We start from the raw sequence: 23,514 nt of genomic DNA, 5'->3' as shown, positions 1-23,514 counted from the left end.
TATGGTGCGAGTGCTGAGGTATAAGTGAGCGGGTCTATACAATTGTCTCCAGGTATCAGGCAGCCATGGGAGGGCTGTCATGTTTCTCTTACTTTCTTTCCATCCTCTGCTTGTTGTGGAGGTATTCTTTTTTTTCTTTTCTTTTTGTCTGTTTATTTTTTTTCATGATGTGTCAGTAAAGAGTGATATAATCAAGTTATCTCTTTTAAGTGGTTTAAATCATAGCCTGAGTCCCAGAAGTACATAATTGTATGAGTAGGTTAACCTGGGCAGGCTAACACAGCAGTGGCTGGGCAGTGTTTACCAGATCCCCACTGCTTCTGGGTACTTTACCAAACACTGCCATGCAGTGGAACAGTATCATTATTTTCAAACTGGAGTTTATGTACTACAGATGAGAAGTCTTAAGTTTCTCAAGGAATAGGTGAAGCTACAGAATAATATACCTATCTTTCTGGAGCTTAGATTATATTCAAAGTCTAGTGAAAACTACCATCTGTATGTTTAGATAAGTATAAATAAATTATAGATAATGAAAAAAATGTATAAATAAATTATAGGGCAGAATTCAAATCACAGAGATTTTGACAAGTAAGTGAACACTCCCCTCCCCAAATAAAAGTGTCTTCAGTTCAGTCACTCAGTCATGTCCGACTCTTTGCGGCCCCATGAATCGCAGCATGCCAGGCCTCCCTGTCCATCACCATCTCCTGGAGTTCACTCAAACTCATGTCCATCGAGTCGGTGATGCCATCCAGCCATCTCATCCTCTGTCGTCCCCTTCTCCTCCTGCCCCCAATCCCTCCAGCATCAGAGTCTTTTCCAATGAGTCAACTCTTCCCATGAGGTGGCCAAAGTACTGGAGTTTCAGCTAAAAGTGTCTTACAAATGGTCAATTCATCTAACTTATTAGACCAAGGAAATAACATGATTCTGCAATGCCACTAGTTATTTTGGTAAACAAGTTTAGAAAGCATTGTTATAAGCTCCAGACATGTTCCTGACAGACAGAGCATTGAAATGTTTCTATGACTAATCAACACGTAGAGAAAGAAGGAAAAGTAAAATTCATCTTCTGGTTCTCTTTTCATTCAAATATTCCAAATGTTAGTAGATTTAAACAGACTCATCTACTGAAAGTGCACACCATTTTTTATCTCAGGTATTATCATTTAATATGGTCTGCTGCTGCTGCTAAGTCACCTCAGTCGTGTCCGACTGTGCGACCACATAGGTGGCAGCCCACCAGGGTCCCCCATCCCTGGGATTCTCCAGGCAAGAACAATGGAGTGGGTTGCCATTTCCTTCTCCAATGCATGAAAGGGAAAAGTGAAAGTGAAGTCGCTCAGTCGTGTCCGACTCTAAGCAACCCCATGGGCTGCAGCCACCAGGCTCCTGCATCCATGGGATTTTCTAGGCAAGAGTACTGGAGTGGGGTGCCATCACCTTCTCCTATATAGTCACTAGCAGTCTGTTAATGAAAGGTCTAGGAGTCTGTAAAGTTGAATTCTTCTTCCAAGTCTAAATTGTTACATGACATCAGTTACTTCTCTTCACTGTTCTCTGAGCTTTGGGAAAGGGGCCTCTACCTTCTTTCACTACATCACAAGGTTTTAATAGAATTTTTGAAATAATACAAAAGCAAATTTAAAAGCAGAGACAATGAACAAACATTTAGGCTAGAAGAAAAAGTATTTTTCCTAGATTGTTGTTCAGTTGCTAAGTCATGTCCAATTCTTTGCAAGCCCGTGGACTGCAGCACACCAGACCTCCCTCTCCTTCACTATCTCCTAGAGTTTGCTCAAACTCACTTTCATTGAGTTGGTGATGCCATTCAACCATCTCAACCTGTTGCCCCCTTTTCCTCCTGCCCTCAATTTTTCCCAGCATTAGGGTCTTTTCCAATGAGTTGGCTCTTCACATCATGTGGCCACGGTACTGGAGATTCAGCTTCAGCCTTAGTCCTTACAGTGAATATTCAGACTGATTTCCCTTAGGATTGACTGCTTTGATCTCTGTGCTGTCCAAGGGACTCTCAAAAGTCTTCTCCAGCACCACAGTTCAAAAGCATGAATTCTTCAAGGAGATACATAAAATCAAATAAAAGTGAGGCTATAAGAGAAATGAATGTTATGTTCTCTGAACCAGCTCCTCCTAAAATGCCACTTCTTAAGGAATTGAGTGAATCACTCTTTTAAAAGATTATATGAATAAATTTAAAATGCTTCACTTTGTTAGGATGAAAAGTGCTTTCAATTATTGAAATTATTTGAAAAGGCAAAAATTGCACTGGCTTCTACCCTATTAAAATCTGTGTCTTTCTCCTATTTTTTTTCTTTCTGTTGTTGTTTTGTTTTGTTTAACAACAGTGCAGAATGACAGATGTGTGGGGGAAAAAAAGAAAGAGAACTACGAAAATATGATAACAGTCACAACTGGCTCCCTAGATTTATTTCCAGTTGATTTTACATCTGGTCCAACTGTGTTGTTTGTTGATATTCTGTTGGCAACAGACATGAGCCGTATGTCTCTTTTGCTTTTATTAACATTTCCATAGCTCAACAAGAGAATTTGGTGGAAATTGAACTGACTGATCTTTGCATTACATCTCAAAGCTGGCATCTTTCCATCCCATATTCAAAAGGTCATCCAATCTGGTCAGATTGGGGTATTTGTAAATATCTCTAGATTTCCTCCTCTCTAGTTACCAGGATCATCATGAAACTCTCCCTGATTACAGTAAAAGCCTTCTAATTTCTTTCTTGAGTGGGCATTTCAATCCCCACATTTTCCTGGCACTATACTTAAGATTTTCAAATTAAAACCTGACCCTGTACCTAGAACTTCTTCAGTATGTCAGTTACCTGTAAAATAAACCCCTACTGTATTAGTGAGGCGTGGAATACTTGCAGTCTTGGCTATCAATCTACTTCATATTTCCAAGCTCCCATCTCTTGCTATTTACTTACAAATCTCAGCAATTTTGAACTTATCATTCTTCAAACATTCCAAACTTTGTCATAACTGTGGCTCTTCACACGCACTTTTTACTCTGCCTGCCTGTCACTCATTCTTCTGAACCCAGCTCAATGCCAATTCCTCTATGAAGTCTTTATTGAACTCCTGGCTGTAACAACAAAATAAACCCCTCTGATGATACAGTGAATTCATATTCCCCTAGAAATGGCTCATAACTCGGAATGATTTTTATAATGGCATACTTAGCAAGAGGGAAAAATAGATAGCATAAATACCACTCTGGAAACAAACACAAATATAACTTTTCCAAATGGTATTTTAATATCCCAATGGCTTATTTGTTTCAATCACTTAATTTTGATTAGATGGATAATTTCTGATAATCCTTTTCTTCCCTCTTATACATAGGCCTTTAATCTAAGAATATCAAAGTTCTCTTGGTATATTAAGTAAGTTTTTCTACATGACTGAAGTATTGAGAGTACTGTGCAACTACAGATTTAAGAAAAAGAAAACTGAGCTTTTGTGATTTATCTAATGCTACACAGGAACTCTGGCAGGCTACAGTCCAAAGGGTCACAGAGAGCTGGACACGACTAAGCATACACGCATGCACCCAGGAACTCCATTATCAGGGAGAAGGAAAAAAGCATCTCAGATCCTCCAAAGCCCCATAATGGGGAAAAAGCATTCATAAAACTGGTGTCCAACCTAACTCCTACAAATGTTATTTTCCGAGGTTGGTAGATATTGCAGCCACTTTTCCAAACATTTTCTAAAAATAGAGGACAGAATGAGTAATGTTAGGGCTGGAGGCAGGGAAACAAACATGCTGGTAACGGCAGTGAGGTTTTCTGCACCCCAGCTCCAGTCTTCTGCGATGCAAGACCCCTAGTCCTGAGTGCATTGTTTTTGTGTGTCTCCTACAAATGTAGCAGTCATCTCAGTATGTTATTCCATTAATCCCCTCAGATAATTATTTAATGGAATTTTGCCATGTTGGCTTAATTACCTCCTTTTCTGCCTCCTGGGGATTTTGTAAATATGGGATGTTTTTGGAATGAAAAATGAATTGTTGTTTCCAAATAGCATGCCAAAAAATTATGATCCAGAATTTTCACAAAGGTTTGAAAATAACATATTCTATCAAAATTTCCATTTGTAGATTTGTTTTGACTCCTGTCACATGTCTGGAGGAGATGCAGCACTCTTTTCTAGGTCAAATCCCACATATATCACTAAAATGTTTGGTTTCCTGTGTTATTTTGATGTCAGTCCAAGAGATGTCATAGCTTTCTAAAGATAAGAAGAGCAAAGTCTTTCCTTTTCTCTGTAATGCCAACTTGGTATTTCTGAGCAAGTCACATCTTTCTGTCTTGCTGAGAAAGACAGTTATTTTTGCTTCTTATCAATATTTATCTTTCTAGCAGTTCTATGATCTCCATCTCTACTTGGGAACCATGTCTGGCATCCTGAAATGTCAGTTAAAAATATAATTCCTTTCTATTTTAGTTTTTTGTATATTGGCTGTTGACTGCAGCCACAAAATAAAAAGACACTTGCTCCTTGGAAGAAAAGCTATGACAAACCTAGTGAGCATATCAAAAAGCAGAGACTCACTTTGCTGACAAAGGTCCATATAGTCAAAGTTACGGTTTTTCCCATAGTCATGTTCAGATATAAGAGTTGAATCAAAGAGAAGGCTTAATGAAGAAGAACTGATGCTTTCAAATTGTAGTGCTGGAGAAGGCTCTTGAGGATCCCTTGGACAGCAAGGAGATCAAACCAGTCAATCCTAAAGAAATCAACACTGAATATTCACTGAAAGGAATGATGCTGAAACTAATACTGTGGCCACGTAATGCAAAGAGTCAACTCATTGGAAAAGACTCTGATGCTGGGAAAGATTGAAGGCAAGAGGAAAAGGGGGCAACAGAGGATGAGATTGTTGGAAGGTATCATCGACTCAGTGGACATGAGTTTGAGCAAACTCCAGGAGATGGTCAAGGACAGGGAAGCCTGGCTTGCTGCAGTTCATGGGGGTCTCAAAGAGTCGGACACGATTTAGTGACTGAACAACAATTATATCGGTTTATTGCTCCAACTACATTTAAAACACTTTGAATAAAGGGCCCTTGAAGTATCCATCCTCAATTCCCAAAATAGGTCTAGCACAGTGTCATCAAGAGTAAATGCTCAAAGTATGTCTGCTAAGTTAAAAAATAAAAGAATAAATGAAAACACACACACACACACACACACACACACACAATGGGAACGGAATGGTGCCCAAACTTTTCTTTTTAAACAAAACTGGTAACAAATGGAAATGTTCATATTTTATCTTATCTTCTTAATACTGGCCAGCTTCAAGTCATCACAGGCAAACCTGATAAATACATAGAGTTGGTTTTCACATGGGTGGAGCAGATCTGCCCACCTGTCAAAACTTCTATGACAGAGCTGAGATCAGGTTTGCCAGCCCATCTTTGAGTTCCCACATTCCTGGAAATCAGCCAGGGCTTGCCCATCACCACGCCTTGTACTCAGATTGTGTGTATCACCTGTCAGTTTCAATGCACTAAATGACATTCCAGTGACTGGGAAGCGTTAACGATCCTCCAAAAAGAGAACAGCTCACTCCCATCTGATTGTTAGGATCAGCCCCCTTATGTTTTATTTGAAAGTTTTGGTCCTTTCTCCCTTTTCTCTCTGAAATGAAAATACTGGACCAACTAAGTTCAATTTAAACACTTTTACACTTGTTTTAAAACAATGTTTAATCAATTCTCAAACATGTTTTTTTTTTTCCTTTATTCTCTCCACTGATTCTCTTATTTCAGGATAACTCCAATTGGGAACATCTATAACACCAAAATCCAAATGTAGTAAGATACTGATAACTTTAAAGGTTTAACTATAAAGTTTTCTTAAATGTTGAAACGTCTTTCACATTTGAAAATAATAAACATATATCATGTATATTAAGAATAATCATAAGGCAACAGAGAATTTTAAAATTGTCCCTGTCACTAAACTGAGTTCAAATAGGAAAGAAAAAAAAAGTTATTGAGTGAGTGGTGAAGTGTGGAATATCAAAAAGATGCAGATCAGAGTTCATAGTATTTTCAGAAAATTCCCTATAAAAATACACACAAGCATTAAAAGACAGGAGTCTCTGCATTGGTCAGATCAAGCATTTGGGGAAGCCAAATGGAACAGGAAAAACATTGAGATAATTAAATGTGATTAAAGATCTACAACATTATTAACCCAATGATTCTTAGTAGGTAACTCATTCATTCATTCACCAGTCCATCTATCTTTCTCTCCTTTTATACTTTCTTTACTTTTATATCATCCCCTCATCTGTCTATACATCTATATCCATGATTTAAGTTCAGTGGCTAGTAGAAGGTCCTCAAATAATTTCTTATTGATTATATGAATAAAGTAATGAAATATAATTATAATTTAATTTAGTATACTTATATAAAATATAATTTTAATTTTTTTATTACAATAATATTTTAACCTAGTTGGTTGCTTTTTAAATTGAGATAAAATTTATATAACATGAAATCCATCATTTTAACTTCTAAGTACACGAAACTATGGCTTTTAGTACATTTAAAATGTTGTGCAGCCATCAACACTACCTAATCCCAGAACATTTTCATCATCCTAAAAATCATCTTGTACTCATTAAACACTCTCCATCCCCCTTTTCCCCTAGTTCCTGGAAACCACTAATCTACATTATGCTAAGTAAAACAAGCCAGACACAAGAGGCCATTACTTAGCATAATGCTTGCAAGCTCCACCCATGTTGCACCATGAATCCATATTTCTTCCCTTTTTAAGGCTGAACTCAATCGCACTGTATGGATATCCCATGATTTGTTTATCCAATTCTCAGTTGATGGGCATTTGAACTGCTTCTACTTTTTACTATTACGAATAATGTTACTGTGAACATTCATGTACAGGCTTTTGTTTGAACACTTACTTTCAGTTCTTTGGGATATTTACTTAGGAGTGGGACTGCAGGTTCACCTGATGACTTTATGCTCAACTTTGTGATGAGTCATCAAACTGTTTTTTTAGAGCAAATGCATTAGCAATGTATGCTGCTACTGCTGCTAAGTCGCTTCAGTCCTGTCCGACTCTGTGCGACCCCATAGATGGCAGCCCACCAGGCTCCCCCATCCCTGGGATTCTCCAGGCAAGAACACTGGAGTGAGTTGCCATTTCCTTCTCTAATGCATGAAAGGGAAAAGTGAAAGTGAAGTCGCTCAGTCCTGTCTGACCCTCAGCAATGTATGAGGAGTGCAATTTTTCCCTGTCATCACTCACATTTTTCACTCCATTTTTAAGTTATAGCCATCCTAAAGGGGTGTGAATTGATATTTCATAATTTTGATTTGTATTTCCCTAATAAGCAATAACATTAAGCATCTTTTCATTATTTCTTGGCAATTTGCACATGTTCTTTGGAGAAATGCAGATTTTAAGTCTTTTGCTCATTTTAAAAATTGAGTTGTTGAGTTTTAGATCTTTACATGTTCTAGATATTAAACACTTATCAGATATATGGCCTGCAAATATTTTCCCCCATTCTTCAGGTTATCTTTTCACTTTCTTGATAGTGTTTTTTGATGTACAATAGTCTTAATTTTGATGAAATCAAATTTATTTATTTTTGTTGTTGCTTACAATTTTGATGTCATGTTAAGAACACACTGCCAAATCCAAGGTCATTGAGATTTACCCCTATGTATGTTTGTAAGAGGTTTTTAGTTTTAGCTCTTAGTTTAGGCGTTTGATCCATTTTTAATTTTTGTCCACAGTGAAGTTTGGGTCGAAGCTAATTCCTTTGCATGCGGTTGTCCAAGGACCATTCATTAAAAGGACAATTCTTTCTACACTAAACAATTTTCATATCCTTGATGAAAACCAATTGACCAGAGATGTATAGGTTTATTTGTGGACTCTCAATTGTATTCTATTGATTGATACACCTGTCCTATACCACTACCAGCTGTTTTGATTACTGTAGTTTGGCAGTAAGTTTTGAAACTGGAAAGTCTAACGCCTCCAACTTTGTTTTTTGTTTTGAAGATTATTTTGACTACTCTGATTTTTATGAAGTTCCACATGACTTTTCAGATCAGCTTTTCCATTTCTGAAAGAGAAGTCTTTTAGAATTTTGACAGGAATTACATTAAATCTGTATATCAATTTAGGGAGTTTGTCATTTTAATAGTATTAATTTTTCCAATCCAGGATCAATGGATATCTTTCTATTTATTTAGTTCTTTAATTTCTTTCAGCAATGATTGGTACTCCTTAGTGTACAAGCTTTATACTCTTTTGCTTAAATTTATTATTCAATTAATATTTATCAAACTTATCAGATGCAGTCAGTACAGTGATGAAGATACAATTAAAAGCCAAATCCTAACTCCCTTTTACTTATTTGTCTGCAAAGCGTTGACTCATTGGAAAAGACTCTGATGCTGGGAGGGATTGGGGGCAGGAGGAGAAGGGGACGACAGAGGATAAGATGGCTGGATGGCATCACCGACTTGATGGATGTGAGTTTGAGTGAACTCTGGGAGATGGTGATGGACAGGGAGGCCTGGTGTGCTGCAGTTCATGGGGTTGCAAAGAGTCAGACACAACTGAGTGACTGAACTAAGTGAACTGAAGTGAATAGGTCTATTTGGACTGGGACAGAGGCTTTTATTTAAGACTGACAATATACTCCGAAATCTTAACATTTTATTGCTTGTACATCTACCAGTAACCATTAATGCTGCTTCAAAATTCAGCCTGACTATATTTTCTATTCTTGCTTCTCCTCTATGTATGATCCTAGGCTTGAAAAAAGAAATATTCCAATGGTATCAAGTATTATTAATTTAATGGAATAATATCAGTAAGTGGTTTGAACATGCTTAAATAATCACTTTTCATTCACTTGCATGCTAAATGATTATTTTATCCAATGACATTTTTGACCTTCTAAGTGTTGGACATTATTATAGGCACCAGTGATGGAAAAGTGAAAAATACATTGTTCCTGTCCTCAAAGAACTGAATAAATTTGGGAAACAAGTATAAACAATACAATATAGGATTATAAGAAGTAAGCTCTAGTACAATGATTCTTGTGAAGTGTTAGGTTGGAATAAAGTAACAGAATAAAAGAAAGATTTTCAAGTTTTAATGACTGAAAAAGGCATTTGCCTGTGAGAAGGCATTTTAAGCAGCTAGGACAGAATATACAAAGCAGTGAAGTGTAAAGCAGGAAGTTATATTTTGAGAATTCTGTGTGATTGTATACAGAGAAGGAGTTGAGTATGAGGCGCCAGGGAAAGAGTGCCAAGAGATGAGTTTTAAAAGACACCCAGGTATTACACCACGGACAGCAGTCTACCAATCAGTGGTTTCCATACAGAGTTTAGTCACATACTTCTTTGTATCCAAAACATGAGCAGAGCAATTTATACACAAATAAAATGAATAAAAGAGAGAAGACTGCAAGGCCTCCCCAGTTACCTCACAACTTTTTTTTTTTTTTTTTCACAACTTTTAATTAGTCAACATTCATAAAAGAGTTTGGAAAACCACTGTTGTTCACATGAGAAACTGTACAATATTCTACAAATATTTGGAATCAAAAGAAAATAATTTAATTCTTGCTGATTATACAGAAAGTCAGCTTATTAGACTAGGAATGGTTTCAGGTTTGTAAAATGGACTAGGAAATACACACACTGATTTTACACATGCTCCTCTTTGATACTCCTCCATATAAATGCCAGTCATTTCCTTGAAAATCAGGTAACCAGTCTTTGGTTGAAATTCTTGCAACTGCATCTAAATAAGATCCAGACTCCTTTCTGTAGTCTGAACTCCTTGCTTGTCTCTCCATCTTCATTCTCCTACCATTGTCCCTCATCAGTTCAGTTCAGTTCAGTCGCTCAGTCGTGTCCGACTCTTTGCGACCCCATGAATCGCAGCATGCCAGGCCTCCCTGTCCATCACCAACTCCCGGAGTTCACTCAGACCCGCGTCCATTGAGTCAGTGATGCCATCCAGCCATCTCATCCTCTGTCGCCCCCTTCTCCTCCTGTCCCCAATCCCTCCCAGCATCAGAGTCTTTTCCAATGAGTCAACTCTTCGCATGAGGTGGCCAAAGTACTGGAGTTTCAGCTTTAGCATCATTCCTTCCAAAGAAATCCCAGGGCTGATCTCCTTTAGAATGGACTGGTTGGATCTCCTTGCAGTCCAAGGGACTCTCAAGAGTCTTCTCCAACACCACAGTTCAAAAGCATTGATTCTTCAGCACTCAGCTTTCTTCACAGTCCAACTCTCACATCCATGCATGGCCACTGGAAAAACCATAGCCTTGAGAAGACAGACCTTTGTTGGCAAAGTAATGTCTCTGCTTTTCAATATGCTATCTAGGTTGGTCATAACTTTTCTTCCAAGGAGTAAGCATCTTTTAATTTCCTGGCTGCAGTCACCATCTGCAGGCAATGTGGGAGAATGGGGTTCAATCTCTGGGTTGGGAAGGTCTCCTAAAAAAGGGAATGGCTACCCGCTCCAGTATTCTTACCTGGAGAATTCTGTGGACAGAGGAGTCTGGTGAGCTGCAGTCCATGGGATTGCAAAGAGTCGAACACGGCTGAGAAACCAACACTTTCATTTTCAGGTTGAGTATGAGGGACAAAATCACTGCAGATGGTGACCTCTTACATGGAAGGGGAATGTTTCCTCTAGTAGCTGAAGTGACAGTATTTTGGTAGGTTTTTTCCAATAGAAACTGGAAAGGAAGCTCCTTTTCAGTGAAATCAAAGTGCTATTGTTTATCATCTGGGTATCACAATGAAATATGAAGGTGTTTGGGAAGTTAGCCTTTTCTGAGAGTCCTGAAATACCAGAAGAGCTGATAGGCATCAACTCTTGTAGATTTGTTTGCTTTAACCAGATAGGAGTCTTTGACTTGTGGATAAACTCAATGGAAAAGGATCAGTGGAACTCAATGGAAAACCATTAGCTATTGGGAGAAGAAGGTATAGGATATTTACTGAAGAAATACCAATTTAATATGCCAACCATTGAATTTGCATATTATTAATTATGCTTCCTATTATAACTTGTCACCAAAAACTGCTGGCAAAATACAGTGATGTTTGGGGGTGGGGTGATTATGAAAAACTACCTTATTTAGCTTAATAACTATCTTGAGTGTAATTCAAACCAAACAGGGTGAGGTGTTAGCAAAGAATACTTATACATTTGTGACTTCAAGAATTTTCAAAGATGTTATATTCAAATAGGGTTCTCTGGTGTTCTAGGTAAGATTTTTTGTAGATGCTGTATTGTTTCTAAAGGTATGAACCGTGATTCACATGGTTCAACATTTTCTGTAATGTCTTACAGCTGGATATGTCACAGTTGATGGTCAATAAGTGCTAGTAATTAATGGATGAGTTCTTCATTCTCTTTAAGACTCCAATTTCCTTCTCATTTTGATTCAGATACTGTATTCCTGGCATCTCCTTGGGACATTATTTCATTTGACTTTACATGGGAATAGAGGAATTCTTGGGAAGAGGAAAAACTCTACACTTTTTGTCTTGCTGTGTTGACTCTGTGGGAGCTGGAGGGGTTCATAAAAACATGGAATATGCAATAATTAAATATTTGAATGAAGATAGTCACAAGATCATAAGATACTGTTTCCTGGTTTTAAAGATAAAGTGAGGCCAACTAGTAGGACTTCCCTAGTGGCTCAGCTGTAAAGAATCTGCCTGCAATGCAGGAGAGGCGGGTTCAATCCCTGGGTCAGGAAGATCCCCTGGAGAAGGAGATGGAAACCTGCTCCAGTAGTCTTGCCTGGGAAATTCACTGGATAGGGGAGCCTGGAGGGCTACAGACCATGGGATGGCAAAAGAGCTGCACGTGAGTTAGCGACTAAAACAACAGAGAGAGGAGAGGATTTGTGGCAGGCAGCATTAGTGTTTCAAATACTTCAGTATTTTAATTTAGCACTGATTCTTTTTTTTTTTTCTTTTTTTGCTGTGGGAATCGTGTTTTCAATTCTGGAACAATTACAGGCTCTTAAGATGATAGTAAAAATTCAAATTGTAGTGTAATAAGTATATATATCATTTAAAGTACTTAAGCTTTGTCAGCACTCTTGTGCTCTATCTGTGAAATGGGAGAGATCACTTTAGTGTCTGAGCCATGAAGGAACCTGCCCACTCAACCTGACCTAGCCACAATGTCTTTTTTTTCTTCAAACACAATGCATGATTTAGCCTTTTTTCTCTGCTCTCCTTTGGCCTGAAATGCTTTGTTTCTAGCTCTTCATATAGCAGGACCCTTTATCATCAGGATTTATTCAAAATTTCTCCCATTCCTAGAGGCCTCCTCTGTCTACATCAACTAAGAGAGATTTCTCTTGTCGCTCTAGGACGCCTCACCCTCCTATATTTTTCTTTTTTTCTTGCATTTAGTGCAATTTCAATCATCACATATTTATTATTTCTCATGTTTCTATCTTATCCCCAATTTTCTCTAGAAAATAAACACCATTAGAAGGGCTTGTCTGCCTTGTCCATGCCCAGGTTCTCAGAATAATGCAAAGAGCATAGCAATCTCTCACTTTGTTAATCAACGAAGTGAAAATGGGTTAAACAAAAGGTAGCTCCATCAATAAAAAGTAGAGGAAATATCAGTGGGTGTAGGTCAAATAGCCCAGAACAATTCTAATACATCCTATAAGATTCTAGTTGGTCACCCACCACCTGAAAAGATAGCTTCTGTGGATCTGGTATATGACTCATCGCTTCCACACTTTCTTTCATTTTTACCTTTCCTAATTCATTTTTCCAGTCACCTATGCCCCTGCCCCTTGATTTTGAACAAAGAGTTTTTATTCAAAAGCAATCCCAAAGGAGTACAAAACAGGGGGTAAGAACAAGGAAGCTCTGGTGAATTTATTATGGCCAGCAAGCCATCACCAGAACCATATGAGTTATCCCAATTTGAATGACAGGTGTGAAAAAGCATCTTACAACACTAATGAAATGCTTGCTTAGAGTCACGTGCATTATTGGCAACAATATGTAAGATATTATATAGATTCTGGGCTAACCTCACACTTAAGATTCAGATTTTATCAAAAGAGTGTGATTTAAAAATCACTTCTCACATTCAACAGACCATTTAGAAAACTCTCTTAAGGAACTTTTGATGACTTAAAGAAAACAGATGAACTAAAAAGCACTCTGACTTCAGGGTAGAAGAAAATTAAATTGGTTTCCACTAGGTTGACCACAATCAAGAAATTCAAACTTAACTGCAAAAGTGAGAGAAACACTTGAAGACTAGTAATACGGTTTCAGGGAGAAGAAGACGAATTTAGCCAAAGTTTTTGAACTCTCTAGTGAGAAGGGAGGTCATAGATACGAAGACCAAGAAGTAGTCTGCAATAACCCACACAGGCAATGATTAAACCTGGGATGAGAACAAGAATTATTGATTGTCTAAAGGGGGACTGGGTGGGGGCAGTTAATTTCCCTTGCTTCTTCCTTACTTCACACATATAAATCATTGCTTTCAACCTATACATCTGAAGGAAACACATCATGAAAAAAAGAACCATTGGTGGTTTAAAAAACTGAGGTATAAAAAGTTAAATGCTGCTAGAACTGGATCTGTAAAGATAGCTGTATAAACTTAAATTATTAATTGCGAGGGCCAACACTGATTCCCATAGTGCCAGATCCTGCTGAGATTTTGAAAACCAATATGTTTTTGTCTTGAAGGGTGTTTGAAAGAAACTGGTTAACCTAAAAGGCCTTGAGATGTTGGGGGAATTACAGAAGAGAGACTCTGTAAATCAATACAATTTCTTCAGCAAATACTGTATCAAAAAGAAGGACATTGAATTCAACATTGTCAGCAATGGAGATAAAATCATTTATATCCAAGGAAGTGTAAACAGCCTCAGATTAAACAGTTGGCAGCACAGGAGGAAATTGAAAGAGGCTCTCATCATACTGCACCCACACAATCTTTGATTCAGTAGGAGGCCCATTTACAAAGACAGACCATAGGTGTGAAGAATGACCACCCTCTCTAAACTCTGCTTTTAAGACTTAGTAGAAAGCACTCTGCTTTACTTTCAGAAAAATGAAGATGCTTCACATCTTCAAACAGTGATTCCAGCCAGTAAAAGGATTAAAGTGATCTCTCCCATTTCACAGATAGAGCACAAGAGTGCTGACAAAGCTTAAGTACTTTAAATGATATATATACTTATTACACTACAATTTGAATTTTTACTATCATCTTAAGAGTCTGTAATTGTTCCAGAATAAAAAACATGATTCCCACAGCAAAAAAAAAAAAAAAAAAAAAGAATCAGTGCTAAATTAAAATACTGAAGTATTTGAAACACTAATGCTGCCTGCCACAAATCCTCTCCTCTCTCTGTTGTTGTTTTAGTCGCTAACTCACGTGCAGCTCTTTTGCCATCCCATGGTCTGTAGCCCTCCAGGCTCCCCTATCCAGGGAATTTCCCAGGCAAGAATACTGGAGCAGGTTTCCATCTCCTTCTCCAGGGGATCTTCCTGACCCAGGGATTGAACCCGCCTCTCCTGCATTGCAGGCAGATTCTTTACAGCTGAGCCACTAGGGAAGTCCTACTAGTTGGCCTCACTTTATCTTTAAAACCAGGAAACAGTATCTTATGATCTTGTGACTATCTTCATTCAAATATTTAATTATTGCATATTCCATGTTTTTATGAACCCCTCCAGCTCCCACAGAGTCAACACAGCAAGACAAAAAGTGTAGAGTTTTTCCTCTTCCCAAGAATTCCTCTATTCCCATGTAAAGTCAAATGAAATAATGTCCCAAGGAGATGCCAGGAATACCGTATCTGAATCAAAATGAGAAGGAAATTGGAGTCTTAAAGAAATGAAGAACTCATCCATTAATTACTAGCACTTATTGACCATCAACTGTGACACATCCAGCTGTAAGACATTACAGAAAATGTTGAACCATGTGAATCACGGTTCATACCTTTAGAAACAATACAGCATCTACAAAATAATCTTACCTAGACACCAGAGAACCCTATTTGAATATAACATCTTTGAAAATTCTTGAAGTCACAAATGTATAAGTATTCTTTGCTAACACCTCACCCTGTTTGGTTTGAATTATACTCGAGATAGTTATTAAGCTATATAAGGTAGTTTTTCATAATCACCCCACCCCCAAACATCACTGTATTTTGCCAGCAGTTTTTGGTGACAAGTTATAATAGGAAGCATAATTAATAATATGCAAATTCAATGGTTGGTATATTAAATTGGTATTTCTTCAGTAAATATCCTATACCTTCTTCTCCCAATAGCTAATGGTTTTCCACTGAGTTCCACTGATCCTTTTCTATTGACTTTATCCACAAGTCAAAGACTCCTATCTGGTTAAAGCAAACAAATCTACAAGAGTTGAAGCCTATCAGCTCTTCTGGTATTTCAGGACTCTCAGAAAAGGCTAACTTCCCAAACACCTTCATATTTCATTGTGATACCCAGATGATAAACAATAGCACTTTGATTTTACTGAAAAGGAGCTTCCTTTCCAGTTTCTATTGGAAACAACCTACCAAAATACTGTCACTTCAGCAACTAGAGGAAACATTCCCCCTCCATGTAAGAGGTAAGGCAAGCCAGGGGAATGTGATCTATCTTCCATTCACACCAGAATTGGGACATGTTTATCGTCAAACCAGTCCATAGCTCTTTTCCTTCCTCTGGCTCTCCTCATAATTTCCAGGCTCTTCCACTGAATTGTGACTCTTAACTATTTAAAGTCAAAATTGATGAACCTTCTTTAGATTCTCCAGAGACGATGAGTAACATTAAGAAACATTCAAAATAATTTCTACCCAAGATTAGAAACTTGGCTACACCCAAGTTTAAAAAGAACAAAAGCAATCATCAATTCATTGTTCACATTTAAAAAAAAAAAAAGACAAAATCAGACACTAAAACTGGTTTGCTCAGTTTTAATCCCTATATAAATACAACATATTCCAGACATTTCTGGATCTTTAGAGGTTTGCCTATTTGTTTTTTTTCCAATTTTAAACTCACTGGATCTTTGATACTAATAGTCACTGAGATCCAGCTACTAAAATGTAAATGTAAATCCCATCCCCACCCCATCAAAGAGGATAATGTCAATGATAAAGGAGCAGCTCCTGATATTCTGAAAATATTTTAGGCTATTAATCTTTTATAAGCCTCACACTATGATGGGCAAATATGGACATTACATTACAGACAGGGAAATCAAGCCCATGAGTATTAAGCAAGTTGCCCCAGATCAAACATTAAATCATGAGAAGAGCGAAGCTTCAATGTAAGACTGATGCCTTAGCATAAGAGAATAGCATTGAAACATGTACATTACCACATGTAAAACAGATGACCAGTGCAAGCTTGATGCATGAAACAGGGCACCCAAAGCCAGTGCTCGGGGACAATACAGAAGGATGGGGGGGAAAGAGAGATGGGGGAGGTTCAGGATGGGGGGGAACACATGTATACCTGTGACCAATTCATGTTGATGGATGGCAAAAACCATCACAATACTGTAATCATTCTCCAATTAAAATAAATTAATTTAAAAAATCAAATAGAAGGATTAAAAATAAAAACCTAAACAGTTCTTCAGGAGACTGAGACAACTGATCACATTTGATGAATCTTAGAATTTCAATAAGGAGAAGAAAAAGCAGGAAATATTGAATAGGTCCAAATAAAAACATATTGTGATGTTTTGGCAATATTACAATAGGCTTATGGTAAATTGACTAGCACTGAAGTCAATCCATGTCTTCTATAAAGCATTAAAAAATAACATACTTGTTCAGATGAATGATACACCAGCTAAGTGATATATGTCTGATATATACAAATAAACACTTGTGGGAGAAAATGGTAGCCATGTCCCACGATGCTTACATGAAAAGATTAAAATTTACTCTTTTTATGATGATTATATATGTCACATCTTGAAATACAGTTTCACGTTCTCTTTAACAGCTTCTGTAATGTTTCTGATGAAAAACTAGAAAGAAATCTAACACATATTGAGTGCTTCTGTACTTTCAGGAACTACTTGAGGTTTAGTACTTGTGATCTCATTTAATTTCTATACAACTTCTGTAATGTAACTAGTAACTTCATCTCACTCACGCAGAATCTTTGGTCTAAAATTATTGAATGTTGGATCAAGGGTCACCCAGGTAAAAGTGAAGGAGTTAGAATTTTCAATCAAATATCTCATTTTTAAAGTGTGAAGCTCACTGTATTACATCTGGGTTTTGGTATACATAGTATTATTGTCCACTGTCTCATCTCTCCTCAGGGCATAAAGTTAATACCCTCCAGGGATGTTTTTCTTGCTGAACTGGGCCAAGGCCCAGAGAGTACTTCAATAAGTCACTACTGGACCAGATCTGATAAATTAGATAAAAACTGTCATTTCTGCACTAAGCTTTACATGCTAGATAATACATACACACACACATTGCAAACTTTAAAAGAAGTCTACAAGGTCCTCCATCCTGCATAGAATTAGAACAATGTTCAAACATTATAGAGGTATGTTCTGAAATTCAAAGACATGGCTAAGCCCCACTTCTAAAGAGATGGTACATTTCCTATTACTTCTTATATAATTATTTTTCCAAATGCTGATCAGTAACAAGTCCTCCCTCTTCTATCTTCTTCCAATGCCACCAGTTTCAACTTCTATTTCGAGCTCTTCTTACCTCCTATGTTAAGCCCCCTAGTTGCTCTAAGGCACAAAGATATCTCTTACCTCTCAATTCCTTTTTAGCACAGAATATTCATACTGGATTATCCACCACTCACTCATACATTACCTTACAGAGTTACCTACTATTTTTTGTTACTGTTTTCTTTCCAACTTTTTGTACTGCAAACAGCAGTACTTGTGTTAGTGGTGGGGAGAGTTCGTGGACTCTATGTTGAAATCAAGTACCCAAAGTCACCCAAAACAAACATTCAAACTAAATTAAAAGGTTGTGATTACTATGCAAATATGGTTTCCAGACAAAATCCCTAACCTCCTCCCTAAACAAATATTTCCAACCAGAATGCTGCCTCTTCTAAGCCACTTTTTAATCTCTTCTTTTAATTGAAGGATAATTGCTTTACAATGTTGTGCTGGTGTCTACCCTATAGCAATGTGAATCAGCCATAATCCAAGCCACTCCTATGTAGATTATCTGAAGTCACCACTGACTTCAAGATTGCTGGGAGAAATACCAATAACCTCAGATATGCAGATGACATCACCCTTATGGCAGAAAGCAAAGAACTAAAGAGCCTCTTAATAAAAGTGAAACAGGAGAGTGAAAAAGTTGGCTTAAAGCTCAACATTCAGAAAACGAAGATAATGGCATCTGGTCCCATCACTTCATGGTGAATAGATGAAGAAACAGTGGAAACAGTGATAGACTTCATTTTGGGGGCCTCCAAAATCACTGCAGATGGTGACTGCAGCCATGAAATTAAAAGGCGCTTGCTCCTTGGAAGAAAAGTTATGACCAACCTAGACAGCATATTAAAAAGCAGAGACATTACTTTGCCAACAAAGGGCTGTCTAGTCAAAGAGTTGGACATGACTGAGCGACTGAACTGAACTGAATTGACTGACTTCAAACTTATTTCTCTTTCTCTGTTTCTTATGATGCTTGATAGGCTAAATAGGAGTTCAAAATTACCTGAAAGCTTCGACTAAATAAAAACCGTTCCCCCTTCTCAGGCAAAGTGATGTGAATTTGTAAACACATGATTTGCAAGCAATACTGACTTTCAATCAGGAAAACAAATCTGAAGCAGTTAAGTTTTCAAGTTTGAGTACAAGGGTTTGACAACATTACATAATAAACAGGCACAATACTAAAACTGCTTTCCTTTTTTCCCTGTTGTTCCCTTTCCAGGTTTTCATTCGGGACACACTGAGACTCTGTTGGTCTCATAAGTCACGTCCAACTCTTGGGATACTAGAGTAGCTTGCCATTTCCTTCTCCACTGAGACTATGTTAGGCCCATGATAATCTTCATCTTTCTACTGTTATGCTATTTTAATACGGAGAGTCACTTGGTGTCCTACGTCATCTTCTTTGACACTTGCTTGCCTTTCCTTTCTCAGAACATATAAGCATACTCATATTGGCTAAAATGTGCTTTGTTGTGTGATTAAAACTATGAAAGAACTCTCTATTCTATTCCTTATGTACATTTTAGATACCAATTATAATTAAATTGATCTGTATTTGTTGTTCATTTGCTCGTCTTGCACCTTTAATTCTGACTCATGGCAAAAACCTTTTTTTTTTTTTTTGCATTTTAACTTATATCTACTTGTTTCTCAAACACCATGAGACCTATTTTTATATTTTATCCTTCTTCCCTCTGAATCCCTGTGTCAGACATCTGAGCAGCTAGACAGCTTAAGAGCATCCTTTCTTGGTTGATATTTGCTTTGACATCAATGGGAACTCACATGTGTAAATGAAAACTCTTCTATGGAAAGAATCTTCTCTAGGACCCATCTGGGCCAGCCAGATAAGTCTAAGAATGGTTTTATGTTGCTCAAGAAAATTCAACCATTTATTACTGTGAGGTACTCTAGCGAATTCATATAGGAATGCATCAGATATGTTTAAAAACATTTCATACCATCATATGAAAATGTATCTTCCAGTTCACAGCTCTTCATACAGTAATTCCTCACATGATTCTTCAAAAAATTACATCATTACAGAAATTTTGAATAACAATGTTATGGGGACATATTACCTTGGTCATTTTTAGGTAAATTAACTAAAGCACATTTACAAGATTAGATCATTTGATCAAGATGGTAAAGGGCAGAATCAGGATTAAAGTTTTACATGTTCTGATTAAAAACAATACAAAGGATTGATGATATGCAAATGGTTTTTAAAAGAACTCATTTTGAAAGTCCATTCAATTAAACCAGTATTTTTTGCTTATATAAAATGAAATGATTAATTCACTTATTCATTTATTAATATATGCCATAATGCTGGCATTTATTCAACAAGAATTTATTAATTACCTAGAGTATGCCAGAACTGCTACATGCAGGAGCAGATGTAGAGAAGGACAAGGTTTGTGCAATATGTAGCGATGCAGTGTAGTGCTTAAAATGCAGGGTGTTGAGTCACACTTGGATTTTTGTTTTTTTAATATCCAGAGTCAAACTAGACATTAGTCTATGTTTCTGCACCTTCTATTTTCATATTAGTTATATAACATATTTAATGTTCTATACAAGGACAAATATTCATCCAAAAAGATAATAGAAAAATGAATACTGTTTTTCTTTTCTGAGGTAACTTTTAACTTCCTAAAGAGTTGCAAAAATAGTTCAAAGATTATATGAAATGTCCAGAATAGGTAAATTCGAGAGACAGAAAGTAGATAAGTAGTTGCTTAGGTCCAGAGATGGGGCGGTTATGAGGGAGAAAAAAGTAACAGATGCGTGGGTTAAATACTCAGTCATGTCTGGCTCTTTGAGATCCCATGGCCTGTAGCCTGCCAGGCTTCTCTGTCCATGGATTCTCCAGGCAAGAATACTGGCATGGGTAGCCATAAGTAGGAGGTTTCTTTTAGGGTATTTCCATTGATAGTACACTTGTTCTTCAAGGCTGACATTTATATCTATATTTCTACCTTTATGCTCATATATATATATATATATATCTACACAGGTGCCCCTTGAACAAGATGGATTCAACAAATACAAGCTAGAGTACTACACAACCCGAGGATAGGAAACTGCAGACACTATAGGACCCAATAAGGGCCCACTATAAAGTTATGCTGTGGATTTTTGACTTCATGGGGAGTTGACATCCCTAACCCCCATGCATTATTCAATATCAGCTTACTTTCTTTCCATAATTGTGTCAATATCATCTGTCATTTTTAGAGTTTAGGTTGGAAAGGGGATGCCATGTTGATCCTATCCCGCCACTAATTCACATTTGACTTTTAAATTCAAATGTTCCTCTCCAGTAACAGCAAGTCAAAAATGTGATTTGTCCCTACTGACCCCTGTCAGTTAAAACATTTCACAGAGCAGGATGCTTCCCTTCAAGTGTGCACCTCCATTTTTAGAAGGAGTTCATGACATGCATAGAATCTGTCCATGAGCACTTCTACAGAACGTCCTAAAGCCCTTGCCATCCCTAACACTCTCCCCTTACACAGATACATTTGCTCAAGAAAGCATCTCATTATAAAACTGCATGCCTAAGGAAATGCAAGTCTGTTGGATGTCCTTCTTAGCCCCATACACAATTCACTCAAGAAAAGCCAGGAAACAGGCAATTTAATTATATGCTCATTTTAGATTTTGAAATTCATAAAATTGATCATACTATCCATTGCACCATTTTCCTTATAGATTTGTTGAATAAATGACAGCAAATAAGAGGCAGTGATAGTGTAAAATTTCCAGCTTTCCAAATCAATTCAGTTTTATTGGCACAAAATTGCAAATACTTAAGATTTCAAATTATGGATATTGCCAAGTTTGACAAGAATTATGTGCAATATGCAAACTGATGGTTAGCCTGTAATTTCAGATTATTAGCAAGTTTAGAGGAGGTTAAGGACATGCTCTTTTTAAGTGTCTCTGAAAATTCCAATTGCATTATAATTATTAATCCCTAATCATCATAGTGTACCAGGTTAGATTCACAATGACCAAAAAGGGTGTTTCTAATCTTACTTAGCTATCATAAAACATTACTGTGTAGTAAGGAATTGTTTCCATTGCTAATATCTCAATATCAGAACCTATCAAAATTAATTTACCTACCAAGAACTCAACTGTCCAAGAAATGGAACCATCTGCAATCTCAAATGATAATCATAAAATGATCTTTTTTTTTAACTTTTTAAGAGGTAATAACATTATAAGAAATTCTACTGGCCAAAAGGTTAGTGTGTCCTTTCTATTGTTTGACATAAAACTTTTACAAACTAGAGAATGGTTTTCAAGCTTCCAAAAAGCAGTGTATTATTGAATAGAGAAATTCTATGAAAGGCAGGATATGTGAAGAGCAGCCAGAGGGCTCACAGTTCTAGAACACTGACTAGCTCCTGAAAGTACCATAACTTGAAGTCACAGGCTGTCCAAACTGATGACCCTATATGGTAAAGAAAATATTAGAAGATATTAATTCAATCCCATAAATTCTAATTAAAATAAATGGCATATATCATAAATATATGAAATATTTTCTTTCACTAGAACATTTTAACATTTGGGTATTTAAAGTGCTAAGCTACTGGGGAAAAAAATTATATACCCAGAATGATTCATGCATGGAGGGCTCTTGTTAGACAAGATGTTTCTGTAATTATTTTTGTGAAGTATAATCATTTCAAAGATTAAACAGGTTCAAGGACTTTTTTCCTCAACAGACTATCTTATGAAGAACTTGCATCATATTTTTAAATAAGGAATAGACCATTAAAAGAGGTCATTGACCAAGGATCAAAACCCAACTTATGCAAGCAGTACCTGTAGGAGATGTTGCATTCACAGCACTAAACCAACAGGTAGAGGCAGCCAAACTAATTCAGTCAAAAAGAAACAAAAATAACTAAAATTTAGTCAAAATAGACAAGGTTGGCCCTCCACCCATTAAAACACTCATTGTTTACTAGAATCAAAGCAGTTTCTGGCCTGTCAGTCCTTAAATATGTTCGGTTCAGTTCAGTTCAGTTCAGTCGCTCAGTCGTGTCTGACTCTTTGCGACCCCATGAATCACAGCATGCCAGGCCTCCCTGTCCGTCACCAACTCCCAGAGTTCACTCAAACTCACATCCATCGAGTCGGTGATGTCATCCAGCCATCTCATCCTCTGCCATCCCCTTTTCCTCCTGTCCCAAATCCCTCTCAGCATCAGAGTCTTTTCCAATGAGTCAACTCTTCGCATGAGGTGGCCAAAGTACTGGAGTTTCAGCTTTAGCATCATTCCTTCCAAAGAAATCCCAGGGCTGATCTCCTTTAGAATGGACTGATTGGATCTCCTTGCAGTCCAAGAGACTCTCAAGAGTCTTCTCCAACACCACAGCTCAAAAGCATCAATTCTTCGGCGCTCAGCTCTCTTCACAGTCCAACTCTCACATCCATACATGACCACTGGAAAAACCATAGCCTTGACTAGATGGACCTTTGTTGGCAAAGTAATGTCTCTGCTTTTCAATATGCTGTCTAGGTTGGTCATAACTTTCCTTCCAAGGAGTAAGCGTCTTTTAATTTCATGGCTGTAGTCACCATCTGCAGTGATTATGGAGCCCCCAAAAAAATATAGTCTGACACTGTTTCCACTATTTCCCTATCTATTTCCCATGA

General features: G+C 37.3%; 1 protein-coding gene across 1 annotated transcript in view; it reads right to left on the bottom strand.

Annotated features, from left to right (window-relative positions):
* LOC112583539 (histone H2B 1/2-like) overlaps positions 1–23,514 on the bottom strand; it is a 627,552-nt gene that overhangs the window by 280,493 nt on the left and 323,545 nt on the right. The gene's annotated exons all lie outside the window — the stretch shown is intronic.

The sequence above is a fragment of the Bubalus bubalis genome, chromosome 3, assembly GCF_019923935.1.
Source record: "Bubalus bubalis isolate 160015118507 breed Murrah chromosome 3, NDDB_SH_1, whole genome shotgun sequence".
Lineage (NCBI taxonomy): Eukaryota > Metazoa > Chordata > Mammalia > Artiodactyla > Bovidae > Bubalus > Bubalus bubalis.
The sequence above is the reverse complement of the archived record's forward strand: the minus strand, read 5'-3'. Positions and strand labels throughout refer to the sequence as shown.